At 44.0% G+C, this 17,533-nt stretch overlaps 1 pseudogene; it reads right to left on the bottom strand.

The window, feature by feature from the left end:
- Positions 1-555: 555 nt before the first annotated feature.
- Positions 556-1,474, bottom strand: LOC145139372 (L-ascorbate oxidase homolog; annotated as a pseudogene).
- Positions 1,475-17,533: the final 16,059 nt, after the last annotated feature.

Below are 17,533 nucleotides of genomic sequence, written 5' to 3'. Positions count from 1 at the left end.
TTTCACTCCATTATGGTCTTCATGAGTTGATGTAGGGGGGAACCAAGGAGGGTAGTTTCAAGGGCAACACTTTTGAGAATCAAATTGACTGACATGGTAAAGTAATTCAAAAATTTCAAGCGACAGTAATCAGATAGTGATCCCACAAATGATTTCACGATCTTGAATGTAATTCAACACAATACTTATACGATTCAACTTGTTTTTCATACCTACGATCGTAGGATCATACTATTCTATTATTATCAGGATTGAGATTCTGACAATTTTATAGGAACAGTCAATTTGAGAAGACCAACTGATAAACAAAAAATAAGGTTTTTAAACTTTTTCCAAGTGGTCATCCGATCCTAGTTTTTGATCAAAGGATATCTTGTTTCGAATGAAATGGTTCTTTATTCAATGCCCTTGTATTGGATGGATGAATGGTTTCTAAACAAATATAAAATCTTATTACTTACTAGAACTTAAGTACGATCACCTTCAACAAAAACTTTCCAAACTCAAATAAAATGTTAAAAGTAATAAACATGAATCACAATTTTCTTACAACTATTTCTCTTATTACAATAATATAGAATTCTTTCTTTCAAAACACTCATATAAAAAAACAAAAAAGAATTGCGACCCTGAGTTAAGGTCATAAACAGTTATATTAATACAGAAGAAGCCGAAAAACTAATTTTCAAATAGTGCTAACATAGCACCACTAGAAAGAATTATATAAACACAACCCAAAATAAATTTAATTCTAGAATGTGGAAAAAAACACATCTCTAAACTCAAATCCCCATACCTTCTCAAAGAGGCTGTGTATGGCGACCTGTGGCCTTCCTACACACCCGTGTATTTTTTGGAATCGGAAATTCATCTCTAATCGACCGTGAAGTCATGTACACATGTAAGTAAAAATGTTCTTCGGGGTATTGTCTTGCCCAAAATTTCGTCCTCACATTCCACATTCCCACGTTGTCAAGTCAAACATAAAGCGCCGACCATGATTTTGGGTACACCTGGATCGTACTCCGTGCAACTCCGTCTCGAAGGTTGTAACCTGCTTGGTTGCTTGTGTCCATTCTCCTCCATCCATCCTTTTTTCTTTCATAAACAAAATTAGCATATATCATATTTGACCTAATTCAGAACAAAAAAAAGAGTCAATGACTTACCCGACAATGAAGAAGCCATCGATATGATAACTGAGAACAATATCGGAAGGGTTTTCAAATACAATCTCAACAAAAGCTCTGTAATCAGCTCCCATGACCAACATGTCTGTATAAAGCCTGCCGCCATTGGGTCTATCAGAGATGCTTCCGATGCGGAAAACACCTCCGATGTTGAAATAATCTGCGAGTTTTAGCTGGATGTCATCAGATGGTTTAAATGACACACTGTTGATTCCATATCTTTGTTTTCCACCAACTTGTCCCGTAGAGCTTTGAAGAACAATGATGTGGCTGGTGTTTATCATTCCGTAGTGGTACGAGCCTTGGGGGTTGGGCCTGAGTCCGCTAGTGGTGAGATTGGTTCTAATGGATCGGGCTTGGTTTAAGGACTAGTCGACTTGGATTGTAAAATAATTCAAATATAATCTTAATCCTTAGGGATTAAATAATTATCTTCAATTAAACAATTAATAAAATAATTCAAATTTAATCCTAATCCTTAACTCTCTAATTTTCGAAAATTAGGGTTTGGTTTATCAGGTTTAATTATTCAAATTTTAATAATTAAGGGAACAAGATAAACCCTAAACAAGATAAACCCTAAAGGAACCCCTCATTTTTCAAAAATAAGGTTAGGGAGGCCAGGGTTTCAAGAAACACTAGCAAAGTCGAAAATCTCATGGGCTAGGGTTTATTTTCGATAAACCCTAATTCTTTGATCTATTCATTTTACGCACAATCAACAGAAAACTATGGGTCTGATACCACTGATGGGTTATCTAGGTTATAAAGCTTTACATGTGATGGAAAAACACTTAGACCCTTAAGTTCACATACACCTTAGAAAGGGTCTATGTTTTCCCTATTGATAGCAAGTAACTATGAATATCAAGAAATCCTAGGAGAGAGGCTATGAAATCAAAATTCACATAAAATTGGGGTTACATACCTTTTGATTATTATTGCAAATAATCAAACTAGAATCCTTCTTTAAAATCTTGAAAAGCTAGCACCAAAGGAATGGATGCCTCTAATGGCTTGTACCCAAAACCCTAGTAGCAAGAAGACTTGAGAAGAGAGGAGGCTAGAGCAAAATTTCGGCTCTATAAAGGCAAGAAGGAGTGGACGAAAATAATAAGAATCAGGAAAGGGTTTATATAGCTGAATGAAACTTGAGGCCAAAGCTAGGTTTTTGAGATAAGGCCCAGATCAATTAATATAATAATCAAGTTGCCTTATTTCCTTATCCTAAGCCTCATGAACAAAAATTCTAGGTTATTCCTAGCCAAATTTCATTCACCCCCATCCCATGATGCTCTAGAGTTTTCCTGCTTCAATTTTCAATAAATAACTAAACATTCCCTGTATTTTTAATCAATTCAATTAATCCCAAAATTAATTCAAATTAATTTCTAATTAATTCCAAGTTAATTATTATTATTTCTTATTAATATTAATCATATAATATATTAATAAACTATTTATTATAATTTATTAATCATATAATAAATTAGAAATTCAGCCTCTTCCTCTAAAAGTCATTTTATCCGAATACTAGTTTTGAGGGCAACCCAAAATAGATTTTTCTTTTAATTACAAGAATATACCAATTTAGTTACTGGCTTAGACACCTTAATCCAACAATATATTCGTGTTGACCAACTGGGTCTTATTTGTTGTTACCGTGATTTGTGTTATTGTGTGTATTGAGACTTCGGGTAGTCTCCAGGTTTGCTGATAACCCAGAGGGTATGTTGTTTGCCCACTGAGACATCGCGTAGTCTCCAGGGTTTTCGATAACCTACAGGGCGTGTTGTCTGCCCACTTAGACTTCAGGCAGTCTCCAGGGTTGTTGATAATGCATATTTATTATTTGTGATGTGTTGTATGTGGTATTTTGGAGAACTCACTAAGCTTTGTGCTTACAATAAATGATTTCAGGTTTCTTATATCAAATGAGGGGCACGACTTGATTGCATCGCATCTATGAGAGATTTGTGCACATGATAACTTTTGAGGATACTCTGATAAATGTTTTGACTTAAATGGTTTTATCTAAGATGTTTGTAGTTGTAAATTGAATAAACACTTAAATTTTTAATTGAAAATTTTGGGTTGAAATTTAAGGCGTTACAAAAACCCTCCCACGATTGAGCATGTAATGGTAACTCGAACCTCTACCTCTTCCCTTAAGCCTAAATCTTTCACTGCAACTAAATATCCCATGCCACTTGACTCTTCTGAGATTGAACACAAAACTTTCTTACATTCTACAAAGAACCCTAATTGGCAACAAGCAATGGAGTTATAATTTGATGCCTTAATGTTTAATAAGATTTGGGTACTTGTTCCCAGACCCTCTGAACCTGATATTACGGGTTGTAAGTGGATTTTCAGGATTAAGAAGAAACCTGATGGTGCCGTTGAACGCTACAAAGCACGATTAGTTGCAAAAGGATTTAGCCAAGAAGAAGGTGTTGATTATTTTGATACATTCAGCCTAATTATCAAGCCTACAACAATTTGACTTGTTCTAAGTATTTTTGTCACTCATAGTTGACCTCTTCGTCAAGTGGACATCAACAACGCCTTCCTAGATAGTGATCTGTGTGAAACTGTTTACATGGATCAACCACAAGGATTTCTTGCTTATGATCGTTCCACACATGTTTGCAAGTTTAACAAGGCTCTTTATGGCCTTAAACAAGTTCTAAGAGCTTGGTTTCAAAAGTTACAGAAGGCGTCGATTCAACACGGATTCAAACCTTGCATTTCAGATTCATCTCTCTTCATAAAACGATATGGTTCTGATGTTGTGTATGTCCTCATTAATCTTGATGATCTCATCATTACAAGCTCTAATTTCTCATACATCGATGAATTTTTCAAATACCTTAATTTTATGTTCTCTTTGAAGGATCTAGGTAATCTGACTTTTTTTAGGTATTGAAGTGTGTAACAACGTAAATTTCCAAAACAATTTTTCATTTTTAAAACATACTTTTATTCTTGAGGTAATATCAAAACATAATGTATCCAATGTTATCATAACAAAACATATCCCAGAATCTCAAGACATAAACTCCATGAGTGTGTACGGATCATGTCGGCTCCTTCCCACGATCCTCGCTAGTACCTGAAACACATAACACAACAACTGTAAGCATAAATGCTTAGTGAGTTCCCCCAAAATACCACATACGCACATACGCCACTCAAGGCTATAAGACCTTCCGGTCACTGTGTCTCAGAGGACTTCCGTCCCACAACCCCGGTAGACCTTCCGGTCCTACCCGTAATGACCTTCTGGTCCATATCATCTTGACCTTCCGGTCCATATCATAATGACCTTCCGGTCCTTAGCATTCATAACATACATAACATATCCATATCATATAACAGCATACATCACATACATCTCATAGCATATAAGACCTTCCGGTCACATATAGGTACCAATCTAGGTACAGTATAGTGAGAAGACTCGCCTCGTACGAAGTCGTATAAACTCTCGTGCTTGACGTCCCGACCTAGCCTCCTCCTATCATCCGAATAACATTCCTGATCAATACCCTCTCATAGCCTCATCTCTAAAGATTGGGTAGAAGGCCATCCTACCCCTCCCTGAACTCTCCTGAATCAGCTTGACCAAAACCCTAAGGTCAACTGAAGTCAATGGTCAAACTTTGACCCGACTTGTCGAGTGCACATGGGCGACTCGGCGAGTCCATGTGGGTCCTCAGAATCCTTCTAGCCTCACTTGGCACGTCGAGTCATCCATTCACTCGACGGGTTACACCTGTCACGAATCGCGGGGCAACCCCGACTCGACTCGTCGAGTCCACTTATGAACTCGACGAGTAGCGTCCATGGCAACACTCAAATGACCTTCTGAGGTCAGATCCGCTTCTCTAATCTATAGATCTGCCCTCCCCATCTACAATAATCACGTAAAGGTCCGACCTTTACACCTCATGCAACACACATAGGGCTCTCTTTGGTGAAATCATCTCTAATAAGGCAACCTAAGATCATTTCTTCCATAACACTTCATAAAGCAAGATGGATAATGCTCTCTGGACCTCTATGGGTCCAGATATGAAGTCTATCACATAAAGGGACCATAAACTCATCGATTCAAGCCACAAAAAGGGTATAGAAAACCCTAGATTCATAGATCTTAACCAAAACAGAAGGAGAGTTCGATTTGCTACCTCAATACTGCAGATCCAAGCTTGAAAACCACGGATTAGCAATCCTCTTGACCTCCTCTAGCTGGAAACACCTTCTTCTTTGCAAAACAACACAAAAAAGGATTAAAATGGCTTGCTCTCACACACAACTCGCCCAAGCTCTCTAGGGTTTCTCTCTCTGGACTGGTAGCCGCAAATGAGGGCCATAAGGTCCCTTAAATAGAGCACAGGCCCGAGGATTTAGGGTTTCCACCCACAGCGCCTACTCGGCGAGTCTACTCTTGGACTCGTCGAGTAGTTCATTAAACTTACATGGCCATCCCGCTTCTACTCGACAAGTTATAGCACCGACTCGCCGAGTAGATCAACGATCCTCAAAAATAATTAATTAAAATAATGTACCTGGAAATCCGGGTGTTACAATTCTCCCCTACTTGAAATAGATTTCGCCCTCGACATCGCTCCTCAAATCACATAGATAGAAACCAAACACTTGAAAAGCACCACTGTGAGGTTCTCACACCAAAACGATATCTTTCTCCATGAATACCTGGATCCGACCAGGAACTCCAAATTTGAAACAAAACCGGCCCCTCTGTCGCTAAAATACCCCTTTCTGACCTTCCCATAATCGGGAAACTCTAGTGGCCTGGCCCGCCGCCAGACCGCCCACTCATGCTATCACCATGATATTCGCTCCTCGAACATCAACCCAGATAACTCACTGATCCGCTGATTCTCACAAGACAAAATCCAACAATCGGCTACCGATCACTCGTACCAACGTAACAAAACAGTCTGAATCACGCCCCAAGGAACGAAAGGGTTCACATCCCACCAGGGCTCATCCACTGAACTACTATCAGAATCCATCCGATCAATAAACTTTCAACATCCTGTTCTCTGCCACAAGGAAATCATGCTCGCTCAGAAGTCCTCAGACATTTAAAATCATAAGCCTCAGCTGCATCCCTCGTATCCCTTTTTAACACTGAGTACCAGGTCTGACCTCGACCCAACAGTTGAACCTCCAGGTCTTCCGTTGCATTATCCCAACCGTCTCCATGGTTTCCTTCTTACTATAACCACATCGTCCCAATGTGACACACAAGTAACGAAGTTCGCTTAACCCTAAGCGAATGTTACCTTCCCAACTGGAGATCGACTCAGCCCCGACCTCTGTCATCTGTTACTCATCGTTTCATGCATCTTGCGGTACCTCCCGTACCCGAGTACTGACCCACACAGGTCTAAGACATCAGATGACAAACAATACTCCTCAATGTGGAACCCACCTCAGAATCCAGAATCTCATCTCGCCTGTCCAACGCACCACCAGAGCCAAACTCAAACTCGAGAGTTTGGTCCGACCCAGAGTGGGAACCACTCGTCACAATGAAGCACTCAACTCAGAGCGCATTTCCCGCAACCCATGCGTACCTCACTTATCCCATTCTTTTGGATTGCGATTACCACCTTACTCAGAACATAATAACTCCCTATCATTAAGGAGACCCCGGTCTCGCCCCTGGTCCGACCACCAGGTTCCCAAGAAAACTCATAACTTAGGGCCACCCCATGCCTAAAACTCTTCTGCGCCCTGCTCTGATCGAAGAGTACTTTATCATGATAACTTCTCGCTGACTAGTGTGTACTACGTCTTCCCGTAGCATCACATCAACATCTCACTGACCGGTGAGTACTACGGCTTCCCGTATCATCACAACAACCTTTGACTAGTGAGTACTACGACTTCCCATAGCATCACAACAACCTCTGACTAGTGAGTACTACGGCTTCCCGTAGCATCACAACAACCTCTGACCAGTGAGTACTACGGCTTCCCGTAGCATCACAACAACCTTTGACTAGTGAGTACTACGGCTTCCCATAGCATCACAACAACCTCTGACTAGTGAGTACTACGGCTTCTCGTAGCATCACAACAACCTCTGACCAGTAAGTACTACGGCTTCCCGTAGCATCACAACAACCTCTGACTAGTGAGTACTACGGCTTCCCGTAGCATCACAACATCCTCTGACTAGTGAGTATTACGGCTTCCCGTAGCATCACAACAACCTCTGACTAGTGAGTACTACGGCTTTCCGTAGCATCACAACATCCTCTGACTAGTGAGTACTACGGCTTCCCGTAGCATCACAACAACCTCTGACTGACTAGCTCACAATCCGCGGATCAAACATAGTAGGTGCATGCACTTACCCAAATTATGAATCACTATATCTGGCGGCAATCGCCATAACAAAACACCCTTCTCTGCTGCAATCCATATTCTCGGACACTCTCACTTGCTGTCATTAACCGAAGGGCTCCCACTGGAATCATCGATGATTGACCCACCACTTGTCGTCTCCACTCAAGACTCAAAATTATCCGAAATCCAATGCATTAAATTCGGATACCTCGATACACCACATAGAACCTCACGACGTCTCGTCTCATCCACTGATCTTCCTGTTCCACAACCTGAAATTGGTTGTCGAATCAACTTCTGCTCTTCCCACGCTGAATAACAACCCCATCATTGAACCAGAATTTCTCAACCGCCGAACTCACCCTGCGAGTCAACCATCTCGAATTCACCATTATGACCTCGAAGAATTCCTGTGCACCCCAAGGTCCCCGACCAACGGCCACTTGTCGTGGATGCACTCAAACATAACACATGCATTATCTCGCTCTGCACCTCGTCTCAATCACCAATAACCCTGGGCTCATGAATTCGCACCTCCGGTCTCTATATCCAGATCTCTAACCATCCTCGATCGAATCTCTGATCTCCTCAACAAAATACCCGGTTCTCCCCCACTTAGGGTTCGAACCATCCCCAATCGGCGCACCAGCAATCTATCCCACAGACTGTTTCCACTAGTAACATCGCACATACTCTTGGAAGGTGCTACACGACGCTCGATGATCTCCCGGCAGAGATCGAGCAACTCCCAATGCCCCGAAACTCAGATGAAATCCTCAGAACTTCCCACCATGACTGCCTCTAGTCATTCAGAATCTCACACCATTCCATCACCGGACCTCCCAACTGTCCGGTATTAACCCTGACTCTTAGTCTGGAAGTAATGATCTACCGTACTCCTCATCATCGACTCCTTAACCAACATTCCATCACGTCTCTCATCATAAGAGCAAAAACCATATTTCCACTCTTAATACCCATCAAAGACAATAAGGGCCACCGCCCTGATATATTCCTCTTGATCGTCCGACGCTGCAGCTATCACATGCCCTACTATACTCAATTAGGGTGTATCCTGGTCCTCGACCCATCTCAGTCCCCACTGACGACCTGTTCAAGCTATATCTTTACCTCGCGGCAGACCTACTGCCATATACTCTGGTTGAAAATCACCATCCGTGAAATCCCACAGGGCTCACCCCCAAACTCAAAACCAAAATTTTAACACCTCTTACGTCTCCCACAGGAAACGGAAATAGCACCACTCGGGTCACAGAAAGTGACCTCTCCACTATCGGCCTGTTACCCAGCCCAGACCGTATTCTCTCGTAATGCACCATCCCTACTCATCCTTGAGTCTTGCGACTCCAACTGGCATATCACCCACAATTCCTCGGAGCTCAGTTGATTTCCCTTTTCAAGGGATGCTCCACTAAAACTTGTTCATCGTGGCCTTCTGGCCTCATGCTCATTCACCTCTGCTCTCAGTCTAGAAAATTCCCACGGAATAACCGGTAAAAACCAGAAATACTAACCGCCACATGTCATGGTACTCAAACCGTGTGGCCACCTCTCGATCTGCTATGAATCATGGTACCTGTACCATGTTATCTCCTCTTAATCTTCTACGAATCATGGTACTCGAACCATGTTCCCTCTTCTCATTCCACCTCACATCATGGCACTCGAACCATGACATCACCTCTCGACCTGCTACAACTCATGGTACTCGAACCATGACGTCACTTCTCGATCCGCTACTTATCATGGTACTCGAACCATGACATCACTTCTCAATCTGCTACTTATCATGGTACTCGAACCATGTCATCACTTCTCAATCCGATACTTATCATGGTACTCGAACCATGACATCACTTCTCAATCTGCTACTTATCATGGTACTCGGACCATGTCATCACTTCTCAATCTGCCACCAATCATGGTACTCGTACCATGATATCGCCTCTCGCGGCTATCGGATCCTGTCCCATTAAACCCTGGTAACTTCGTGTTGCTGAGCTCCCGGTACAGCAACGAGTCACCCCCTCGTGGCCTAGCAGTTGCGACAGCTTCGGTGGCAGCAGCAGCAGCAGCTTCTGAAACAGCAGTGTATCGCTCATCGAACGTCTCAATCAACGTGGTCTCGATAGACCCAAACATCTCGTGTATGACCTCACGTATGGTCGCGGCCACCTCATCACGAATCATCTTGTGAATCTCGTCATCGCTAACTCCGCTGCTCTCTGGTGTGTGACGTGTACCCACCATGATGTCTCTGAAACACAACACAAAGATACCAGAGACTCGATCGAGTATACTCGCACTCGATCACCCAACCCAACTTGTTCCTTGGTACCCTAAGGACTCTTACTTGGACTGCTCACTGATCCGGTGTTTCCAGTAGTACGGGCCCTATACTACCTTCCACACTGCATCCGTGCTCATTCTAAGTCCTCCTCCTAGGATCCCATATCACAAGTACTCTACATCTCGCTAAGCATAGACTACCCTTCGGTAGACTTCTCATAAGCTTCTCACTGCTACCTACTCACTCTCGAAGCATCCCATAGTAGCAGTAATCTCCTAGGCTAAGGCATCACAAATCAGGCCACTCTAGTCCAAATATGAATACCTGGCCTACTCTAGCATGCATAACATATCATATCATATCTCATAATACATAATGTAAGGGTATTTTGGGAAATCACCGTTCAGGCACTGGCTGATCGTACACACTGCTCCTTTCTGCTTTTCTCAAAGTCTTTTACTCTTTTAGAAAAATTGTTCCTTTTTATGAAAAACTTTCTCGAATCCTTAGTTTGAGTTCAAATACGCCCGAAGGTGCATCCGAATCCCTCAAACCAAGGCTCTGATACCAACTTGTAACAACGTAAATTTCCAAAACAATTTTTCATTTTTAAAACATACTTTTATTCATAAGGTAATATCAAAACATAATGTATCCAATGTTATCATAACAAAACATATCCCAAAATCTCAAGACATAAACTCCATGAGTGTGTACGGATCATGTCGGCGCCTTCCCGCGATCCTCGCTAGTACCTGAAACACATAACACAACAACTGTAAGCATAAATGCTTAGTGAGTTCCCCCAAAATACCACATACGCACATACGCCACTCAAGGCTATAAGACCTTCCGGTCACTGTGTCTCAGAGGACTTCCGTCCCACAACCCTGGTAGACCTTCCGGTCCTATCCGTAATGACCTTCCGGTCCATATCATCTTGACCTTCCGGTCCATATCATAATGACCTTCCGGTCCTTAGCATTCATAACATACATAACACATCCATATCATATAACAACATACAGCACATACATCTCATAGCATATAAGACCTTCCGGTCACATATAGGTACCACTCTAGGTACAGTATAGTGAGAAGACTCGCCTCGTATGAAGTCGGATAAACTCTCGTGCTTGACGTCCCCACCTAGCCTCCTCCTATCATCCGAATAACATTCCTGATCAATACCCTCTCATAGCCTCATCTCTAAAGATTGGGTAGAAGGCCATCCTACCCCTCCCTGAACTCTCCTGAATCAGCTTGACCAAAACCCTAAGGTCAACTGAAGTCAACGGTCAAAATTTGACCCGACTCGTCGAGTGCACATGGGCGACTTGGCGAGTCCATGCGGGTCCTCAGAATCCTTCTAGCCTCACTTGGCACGTCGAGTCATCCCTTCACTCGACGGGTTACACCTGTCACGAATAGCGGGGCAACCCCGACTCGACTCGTCGAGTCCACTTATGAACTCGACGAGTAGCGTCCATGGCAACACTCAAATGACCTTCTGAGGTCAGATCCGCTTCTCTAATCTATAGATCTGCCCTCCCCGTCTACAATAATCACGTAAAGGTCCGACCTTTACACCTCATGCAACACACATAGGGCTCTCTTTGGTGAAATCATCTCTAAAAAGGCAACCTAAGATCATTTCTTCCATAACACTTCATAAAGCAAGATGGATAATGCTCTCTGGACCTCTATGGGTCCAGATATGAAGTCTATCACATAAAGGGACCATAAACTCATCGATTCAAGCCACAAAAAGGGTATAGAAAACCCTAGATTTATAGATCTTAACCAAAACAGAAGGAGAGTTCGATTTGCTACCTCAATACTGCAGATCCAAGCTTGAAAACCACGGATTAGCAATCCTCTTGACCTCCTCTAGCTGGAAACACCTTCTTCTTTGCAAAACAACCCAAAAAAGGATTAAAATGGCTTGCTCTCACACACAACTCGCCCAAGCTCTCTAGGGTTTCTCTCTCTGGACTGGTAGCCGCAAATGAGGGCCATAAGGTCCCTTAAATAGAGCACAGGCCCGAGGATTTAGGGTTTCCACCCACAGCGCCTACTCGGCGAGTCTACTCTTGGACTCGTCGAGTAGTTCATTAAACTTACGTGGCCATCCCGCTTCTACTCGACAAGTTATAGCACCGACTCGCCGAGTAGATCAACGATCCTCAAAAATAATTAATTAAAATAATGTACCTGGAAATCCGGGTGTTACAATTCTCCCCTACTTGAAATAGATTTCGCCCTCGACATCGCTCCTCAAATCACATAGATAGAAACCAAACACTTGAAAAGCACCACTGTGAGGTTCTCACACCAAAACGATATCTTTCTCCATGAATACCTGGATCCGACCAGGAACTCCAAATTTGAAACAAAACCGGCCCCTCTGTCGCTAAAATACCCCTTTCTGACCTTCCCATAATCGGGAAACTCTAGTGGCCTGGCCCGCCGCCAGACCGCCCACTCATGCTATCACCATGATATTCGCTCCTCGAACATCAACCCAGATAACTCACTGATCCGCTGATTCTCACAAGACAAAATCCAACAATCGGCTACCGATCACTCGTACCAACGTAACAAAACAGTCTGAATCACGCCCCAAGGAACGAAAGGGTTCACATCCCACCAGGGCTCATCCACTGAACTACTATCAGAATCCATCCGATCAATAAACTTTCAACATCCTGTTCTCTGCCACAAGGAAATCATGCTCGCTCAGAAGTCCTCAGACATTTAAAATCATAAGCCTCAGCTGCATCCCTCGTATCCCTTTTTAACACTGAGTACCAGGTCTGACCTCGACCCAACAGTTGAACCTCCAGGTCTTCCGTTGCATTATCCCAACCGTCTCCATGGTTTCCTTCTTACTATAACCACATCGTCCCAATGTGACACACAAGTAACGAAGTTCGCTTAACCCTAAGCGAATGTTACCTTCCCAACTGGAGATCGACTCAGCCCCGACCTCTGTCATCTGTTACTCATCGTTTCATGCATCTTGCGGTACCTCCCGTACCCGAGTACTGACCCACACAGGTCTAAGACATCAGATGACAAACAATACTCCTCAATGTGGAACCCACCTCAGAATCCAGAATCTCATCTCGCCTGTCCAACGCACCACCAGAGCCAAACTCAAACTCGAGAGTTTGGTCCGACCCAGAGTGGGAACCACTCGTCACAATGAAGCACTCAACTCAGAGCGCATTTCCCGCAACCCATGCGTACCTCACTTATCCCATTCTTTTGGATTGCGATTACCACCTTACTCAGAACATAATAACTCCCTATCATTAAGGAGACCCCGGTCTCGCCCCTGGTCCGACCACCAGGTTCCCAAGAAAACTCATAACTTAGGGCCACCCCATGCCTAAAACTCTTCTGCGCCCTGCTCTGATCGAAGAGTACTTTATCATGATAACTTCTCGCTGACTAGTGTGTACTACGTCTTCCTGTAGCATCACATCAACATCTCACTGACCGGTGAGTACTACGGCTTCCCGTATCATCACAACAACCTTTGACTAGTGAGTACTACGACTTCCCATAGCATCACAACAACCTCTGACTAGTGAGTACTACGGCTTCCCGTAGCATCACAACAACCTCTGACCAGTGAGTACTACGGCTTCCCGTAGCATCACAACAACCTTTGACTAGTGAGTACTACGGCTTCCCATAGCATCACAACAACCTCTGACTAGTGAGTACTACGGCTTCTCGTAGCATCACAACAACCTCTGACCAGTAAGTACTACGGCTTCCCGTAGCATCACAACAACCTCTGACTAGTGAGTACTACGGCTTCCCGTAGCATCACAACATCCTCTGACTAGTGAGTATTACGGCTTCCCGTAGCATCACAACAACCTCTGACTAGTGAGTACTACGGCTTTCCGTAGCATCACAACATCCTCTGACTAGTGAGTACTACGGCTTCCCGTAGCATCACAACAACCTCTGACTGACTAGCTCACAATCCGCGGATCAAACATAGTAGGTGCATGCACTTACCCAAATTATGAATCACTATATCTGGCGGCAATCGCCATAACAAAACACCCTTCTCTGCTGCAATCCATATTCTCGGACACTCTCACTTGCTGTCATTAACCGAAGGGCTCCCACTGGAATCATCGATGATTGACCCACCACTTGTCGTCTCCACTCAAGACTCAAAATTATCCGAAATCCAATGCATTAAATTCGGATACCTCGATACACCACATAGAACCTCACGACGTCTCGTCTCATCCACTGATCTTCCTGTTCCACAACCTGAAATTGGTTGTCGAATCAACTTCTGCTCTTCCCACGCTGAATAACAGCCCCATCATTGAACCAGAATTTCTCAACCGCCGAACTCACCCTGCGAGTCAACCATCTCGAATTCACCATTATGACCTCGAAGAATTCCTGTGCACCCCAAGGTCCCCGACCAACGGCCACTTGTCGTGGATGCACTCAAACATAACACATGCATTATCTCGCTCTGCACCTCGTCTCAATCACCAATAACCCTGGGCTCATGAATTCGCACCTCCGGTCTCTATATCCAGATCTCTAACCATCCTCGATCGAATCTCTGATCTCCTCAACAAAATACCCGGTTCTCCCCCACTTAGGGTTCGAACCATCCCCAATCGGCGCACCAGCAATCTATCCCACAGACTGTTTCCACTAGTAACATCGCACATACTCTTGGAAGGTGCTACACGACGCTCGATGATCTCCCGGCAGAGATCGAGCAACTCCCAATGCCCCGAAACTCAGATGAAATCCTCAGAACTTCCCACCATGACTGCCTCTAGTCATTCAGAATCTCACACCATTCCATCACCGGACCTCCCAACTGTCCGGTATTAACCCTGACTCTTAGTCTGGAAGTAATGATCTACCGTACTCCTCATCATCGACTCCTTAACCAACGTTCCATCACGTCTCTCATCATAAGAGCAAAAACCATATTTCCACTCTTAATACCCATCAAAGACAATAAGGGCCACCGCCCTGATATATTCCTCTTGATCGTCCGACGCTGCAGCTATCACATGCCCTACTATACTCAATTAGGGTGTATCCTGGTCCTTGACCCATCTCAGTCCCCACTGACGACCTGTTCAAGCTATATCTTTACCTCGCGGCAGACCTACTGCCATATACTCTGGTTGAAAATCACCATCCGTGAAATCCCACAGGGCTCACCCCCAAACTCAAAACCAAAATTTTAACACCTCTTACGTCTCCCACAGGAAACGGAAATAGCACCACTCGGGTCACAGAAAGTGACCACTCCACTATCGGCCTGTTACCCAGCCCAGACCGTATTCTCTCGTAATGCACCATCCCTACTCATCCTTAAGTCTTGCGACTCCAACTGGCATATCACCCACAATTCCTCGGAGCTCAGTTGATTTCCCTTTTCAAGGGATGCTCCACTAAAACTTGTTCATCGTGGCCTTCTGGCCTCATGCTCATTCACCTCTGCTCTCAGTCTAGAAAATTCCCACGGAATAACCGGTAAAAACCAGAAATACTAACCGCCACATGTCATGGTACTCAAACCGTGTGGCCACCTCTCGATCTGCTATGAATCATGGTACCTGTACCATGTTATCTCCTCTTAATCTTCTACGAATCATGGTAATCGAACCATGTTCCCTCTTCTCATTCCACCTCACATCATGGCACTCGAACCATGACATCACCTCTCGACCTGCTACAACTCATGGTACTCGAACCATGACGTCACTTCTCGATCCGCTACTTATCATGGTACTCGAACCATGACATCACTTCTCAATCTGCTACTTATCATGGTACTCGAACCATGTCATCACTTCTCAATCTGATACTTATCATGGTACTCGAACCATGACATCACTTCTCAATCTGCTACTTATCATGGTACTCGGACCATGTCATCACTTCTCAATCTGCCACCAATCATGGTACTCGTACCATGATATCGCCTCTCGCGGCTATCGGATCCTGTCCCATTAAACCCTGGTAACTTCGTGTTGCTGAGCTCCCGGTACAGCAACGAGTCACCCCCTCGTGGCCTAGCAGTTGCGACAGCTTCGGTGGCAGCAGCAGCAGCTTCCGAAACAGCAGTGTATCGCTCATCGAACGTCTCAATCAACGTGGTCTCGATAGACCCAAACATCTCGTGTATGACCTCACGTATGGTCGCGGCCACCTCATCACGAATCATCTTGTGAATCTCGTCATCGCTAACTCCGCTGCTCTCTGGTGTGTGACGTGTACCCACCATGATGTCTCTGAAACACAACACAAAGATACCAGAGACTCGATCGAGTATACTCGCACTCGATCACCCAACCCAACTTGTTCCTTGGTACCCTAAGGACTCTTACTTGGACTGCTCACTGATCCGGTGTTTCCAGTAGTACGGGCCCTATACTACCTTCCACACTGCATCCGTGCTCATTCCAAGTCCTCCTCCTAGGATCCTATATCACAAGTACTCTACATCTCGCTAAGCATAGACTACCCTTCGGTAGACTTCTCATAAGCTTCTCACTGCTACCTACTCACTCTCGAAGCATCCCATAGTAGCAGTAATCTCCTAGGCTAAGGCATCACAAATCAGGCCACTCTAGTCCAAATATGAATACATGGCCTACTCTAGCATGCATAACATATCATATCATATCTCATAATACATAATGTAAGGGTATTTTGGGAAATCACCGTTCAGGCACTGGCTGATCGTACACACTGCTCCTTTCTGCTTTTCTCAAAGTCTTTTACTCTTTTAGAAAAATTGTTCCTTTTTATGAAAAACTTTCTCGAATCCTTAGTTTGAGTTCAAATACGCCCGAAGGTGCATCCGAATCCCTCAAACCAAGGCTCTGATACCAACTTGTAACAACGTAAATTTCCAAAACAATTTTTCATTTTTAAAACATACTTTTATTCATAAGGTAATATCAAAACATAATGTATCCAATGTTATCATAACAAAACATATCCCAAAATCTCAAGACATAAACTCCATGAGTGTGTACGGATCATGCCGGCGCCTTCCCGCGATCCTCGCTAGTACCTGAAATACATAACACAACAACTGTAAGCATAAATGCTTAGTGAGTTCCCCCAAAATACCACATACGCACATACGCCACTCAAGGCTATAAGACCTTCCGGTCACTGTGTCTCAGAGGACTTCCGTCCCACAACCCTGGTAGACCTTCCGGTCCTATCCGTAATGACCTTCCGGTCCATATCATCTTGACCTTCCGGTCCATATCATAATGACCTTCCGGTCCTTAGCATTCATAACATACATAACACATCCATATCATATAACAACATACAGCACATACATCTCATAGCATATAAGACCTTCCGGTCACATATAGGTACCACTCTAGGTACAGTATAGTGAGAAGACTCGCCTCGTACGAAGTCGGATAAACTCTCGTGCTTGACGTCCCCACCTAGCCTCCTCCTATCATCCGAATAACATTCCTAATCAATACCCTCTCATAGCCTCATCTCTAAAGATTGGGTAGAAGGCCATCCTACCCCTCCCTGAACTCTCCTGAATCAGCTTGACCAAAACCCTAAGGTCAACTGAAGTCAACGGTCAAAC

This window comes from Lactuca virosa, chromosome 9, assembly GCF_052849685.1.
Source record: "Lactuca virosa cultivar CGN04683 chromosome 9, Lactuca_virosa_CGN04683_v6, whole genome shotgun sequence".
NCBI classification, from domain to species: domain Eukaryota; kingdom Viridiplantae; phylum Streptophyta; class Magnoliopsida; order Asterales; family Asteraceae; genus Lactuca; species Lactuca virosa.
The sequence above is the reverse complement of the archived record's forward strand: the minus strand, read 5'-3'. Positions and strand labels throughout refer to the sequence as shown.